General features: G+C 32.2%; 1 long non-coding RNA gene across 4 annotated transcripts; it reads right to left on the reverse strand.

Moving 5' to 3' along the window:
* Positions 1-2,030: 2,030 nt before the first annotated feature.
* On the reverse strand, positions 2,031-4,310 carry LOC106294318. 4 transcript variants are annotated; one of them, XR_001260812.1, is made up of 4 exons: positions 3,991-4,310; positions 3,727-3,901; positions 2,945-3,416; positions 2,031-2,548 (listed from the first exon to the last, which is right to left on the reverse strand). It is a non-coding gene; the product is annotated as an uncharacterized LOC106294318 (long non-coding RNA). The 4 variants fall into 4 exon arrangements; XR_001260810.1 differs by having other exon boundaries at positions 2,031-2,307; positions 2,394-3,416; XR_001260811.1 differs by having other exon boundaries at positions 2,031-3,024.
* Between the last annotated feature and the right edge of the window lie 274 nt (positions 4,311-4,584).

Below are 4,584 nucleotides of genomic sequence, written 5' to 3' on the forward strand. Positions count from 1 at the left end.
TCCGAGAATGGGCCTACGTGCCTCGTACAAAATCTGAAAGAAATTATTAGCCCAAAACCTTGTAGATTTATGCTCACAGTTAAAAGCCCATGAGATTTTCAAATTAAATGAATCGTTGCATTTTGTTAAAGTGGACACGTGTCGTCACGATGTCGCCCGACTTATTGATATGGAAGACGACGCCGACAGCTTTGGAGTGAAGCAAACTGTACTATATATATATACTAGGGAAAACCCGCCTGTAGGGCGGGTACGCAAATGAAAAGTAATATAAAAATATTTTAAATTTTAATATACATTTAAAATATTTAGTTTAATCTTAAAGTTATGATGTTTACATTCATCATTTAATTTTGTTACATTTTTAGAAATTATAGATTTATCTAATCATCTAAAAAGAAATTTTACTTTTAATCATGTAATTATTTCACATTTAATACTTGTTATATTATAATAATAAATAAACAAAATTATTCGAAACTATGGTTGAAATTCAACACATAAAATATGGATTATTTCTTTCTTATACATTTTGTTTTTGAATTTACTGTTAATATATTTTTTAAAAAAATTCCATTGATTTTTACTATTATGAGATTGAACCTTCACTATAATAGTATTTATTATGAGTACCACACTTCGCGCAGAAAATTCGTATATTTTGTTTAACATTTATATATATTTTATCTAAAATAATTAGTTATATATTATGTATGATTCATTATTTTCGTGATTATTCTTGTTTATATTTTTATATTTTTACGGTTGAATAGTTTGAGATTATGATATCCAACCTAAATTTCATTGCGGTTGTTATATGAACCGATTTTTGATATGATTTTAACTGGGCTATGTTCTACTTTTAATTGACAATGTATGCCTTTTATATGTTTTTTTTATTTTAGCTTATCTACTTTTGTTTTTGTTTATATGTTTTTGTCAAGTTGTACTCATTACTATTATATGCTTTTTTTTTTAAAATACCATTATTTACTTTTTATGAAAGTAGTAAAATAGATACATAAGTAGTAAATTTGTAGATCTATAGTCTTTTTTGATGTGTTCTTATAACCTTTCTCTTCGGTGAGAATGTAGTCTGTTTTTAGAATTTCATTAAGCTGATGTCTATAAATTTTCATGAAAATAATCAGTGTTCATAATCCTTTTAGTTTTTGGTAAATATCTTTTCTAAATTTACAATTTTCATAATTCAAATATACCATAAAAGTGCACAAAAGAATATTTTCCAAATGAGTGATTACATACAAATTATTTAAATGTGGGTGATTGGTTGGGATTTAACTTAGAACTTTAGCTTTATTTATTTTTAAAACACTAATCCTAACCAATCATTATGTAACTTTATTTTAGAAATAGTATATCTCCAGAGTATTATGATCTTCAAATAGACAATTTGATGTTATATTTCTTTTGTCTTCAAAGTATCGTTCGAGGAGTTGAGTACATTCTTTCTATAGTGTTTACTCTCAGACCAAACACCAGAAGGAAATCTTCTTTGCCTAGAAAGCCAAATCATAATTTCGGCAATTATAGAGAAGTGAGTGGCAATGTCTAATACATAATTAAGTACAACGTGACACATTAAAAAATTATGTTTGAAAATTTTATGACTGTAGTTAAGTTGCAAATTGTTATTGTACTTGCCATTTTCTTTAAAAGTAAAAGAAACCTTTGTGTTAGGCCTTCGGTGATTCTATCTTTTTGTAATGTCTATCTCTTTGTAGCAAAGAAGATTAAGACTTTTTATAAGAAAAAATGTTAATGTTAATTTTGTGTATTGGTCCAGTAATGATAACCAAGAATTAGTAAGCTAATATTTTTTTTTAAATGGGGCCAAGCCCAAATTCATAAGCTAAGTTAAAATTATAGAGAAGTGAGTGACAAATGTCTTGAAATGTTATAAATGGAGCTCCTGAGATTAAAAAAAAAAGGTAAAGAAAGTTTGAATAGAGTAATGGATAAAAATATTACATTACATTGAAGTTTTTAAGATAAAAAAAAAAAACTCTTTGGAAATCCTTGATCATGGCTACTAAGTAGTAAAAAATAGAAAAGATCACACTATTTAGTTATATTTTATTTTGAACAAAAGGCATAGAAATCATAACTTGAAAATCAAGGTCGATGTCATTCAAGAAGTCAAGCTCTCAGCTTCCTTCATTATTTGCAGCTGCTAACTCTGTTCTCCAACTCCGACCAGGCTGTACATGTAAACGACGAGTAGCAGAAATGGCAAAAAGACTGCAGAAACGTTTCAGCTTGTCTATTTTTGGTAGGCCCATAAATCTGTTTGGTAAATGATGGAGGGGCTGATGAGAAGTTGAGATGAAGCTTAGAAAACCTATTCAGCCAGATCTTTAAAGCTATATCACCTGGTGACATTGCCCATCCTGCACCCATGGAGTCAAAGAGGGCGCTACGTCCTCTTAATCTTAATACACTCTCGGTCATAACCCATCAGAGAGAGCTGATATGTGTCACTTGCCCGTCACCTTGTTACATCTTGCTACCTTTTCTGCAAGTAGTTCTGTTTTAATGGTTAATATAGAAGCGTTAGAAAGCAAGAAACTGTTGTCATTGCCATCACACCTTATATTACTTTAAACATCGGCGGTCGAATTAAAAATTGAAATAAAACCATGCAAAAATACCTCACGGTGTGTGAGTGGTATGAATATATTTTTCTTAGTTTTGTGTCCATGTTCTTTTAAAATTTGGTATATTTTTATATTCACTATCAAACATTGGAAATCCCAGAGCAACAATATAAGTTGCTAAATATAAACTCTTCTAACTTCCAAAAAATATAGTTTGAAGCTTTTTGTAGAATATGTAGTTAAATACTTATTAGCTTTCAAATTTTGTCGACAAAAAGGCATGGGAAAAAGAAAAACGTAAAGACTTATATCTGCATTAATTTAACTTGCTATGCCTCAACGTAGCCAACTGGAAAATATCAAAAGCACCATCTTTGTCGCTTCTGCGTGCATCAGGACCTGGCCCCTGTGACCATAATCATGTTATTTTGATCAACCCCAAATACATAATTTTATGGAAAAGTGAATCAATAATATAATCTTAAGTTAATTCTAGTGCCTAGTGAGCATGAATTGACATTTGCGATGAAAATAAGATGTGAACCAACACTCAATAGCAGAAAAATAGATAAACACATAAACTTATTGAATTTATTGGTGAAATGGTCATAGTAAGGGTTGAAAGAATGTTCCTGACACCCAAGGTGCGTTGGGCTAGTGGTTTAGTGCTTGGAGTAGGTTCCATTGCACCCCTAGTTCGATTCCCATGGGGAGGGGTGCTTTACGCCATGTTCACGGTATCAGCGCCGGCCGGCCCCGGGCCTGGGGGGGGATTAAGGCCGAAGGCCCGAACCCATCCTGGTTAACAAAAAAAAAAAAAAAGAATGTTCCTGACGGTAAGAAACCAAGAGTAAACCAGAGGGTATTTTAATCATTCATACACATGAATATTGGATACCTATAAAAACAAAGGAAAAGGAGTTCAAACTTCTTTGACCAGAAAAAAAAAAAAAAAGAGTTCAAACTTCAGTGTTTTCCCCTATTTGATCAACTTGTTGGACTACTAAATTATGACCCAACGTTGATGGATTATAACACATGGACATCAAAGAAAATGATCAACTGATATGCAACTTTTGAAATTGCAGAAGAGCGTTGATCAAATTACCTCCATAGTCTTTGTACTCTGGATCAACATAAAGAAGCACAAAGAGAAGAACATGAATATAGCTCTGTTAGCAACAAATGCGTAGTGCAAGAAAATATTAGATGATTGACGTTAATTATTTCTTCAGTCTTCATATATTTTTTGCTCAAATAGCCAAATTACGAATCCAAGTTTTCTGCATGACAAATACAAAAAGACCAGAAGACGAATCAGAAAACGCATTGAGAACTTAAAACTTGTCAAATCCATTGTTTTGGAGCTCACATTTAGAAGAATCCTTAAACTCAAGTGATGATCCCCCGCGAAACCACCGGAAAACAAACCGAAATCCAGTAAAAAAACCAAGGAGGTAGTCATACCAAAAAGTATTTAAACTCAAGTGATGGATGTCAGAGGAAGTTGGAGCACACTTTTTAGACGTCTGCAATATCACTTATTTATAATCTCAGAAATTGGGGATTTCAAGAGTGAGGTTAGAAAGGGTCATTAAATTGAACGTAGTGGGAGAGATGGCGGAGAGAGTAAATGGAGACGCTTAATGAGAAGGTTGAATGAAGAGGACAAACGTTACAGAGCTGTTATCACTAGGGCGGTGCGAGAAAGGGATTGGAGAAGACGAAGGTATAAAATAGACTTGGGTCATAAATGGGCTAAAATTTAAGTGACATGGGTAGCAATATTAGATTGAGTTGGTATGTTTTCTGGTCCATTTGCTCGGGCAGGTTAGAACAAAAGAATGGGAAACGTGTAATGTCCCCTTTCCCCTATTTTTTTTTGGGTGGCAAGAAGAGAAGAGAATGAATGTGTTCTTTATAATAATAGATATATAGATTCCAATCATTTTTTTTCTTTTTGAAG

This window comes from Brassica oleracea, chromosome C1, assembly GCF_000695525.1.
Source record: "Brassica oleracea var. oleracea cultivar TO1000 chromosome C1, BOL, whole genome shotgun sequence".
Classification (NCBI taxonomy): Eukaryota; Viridiplantae; Streptophyta; class Magnoliopsida; order Brassicales; family Brassicaceae; genus Brassica; species Brassica oleracea.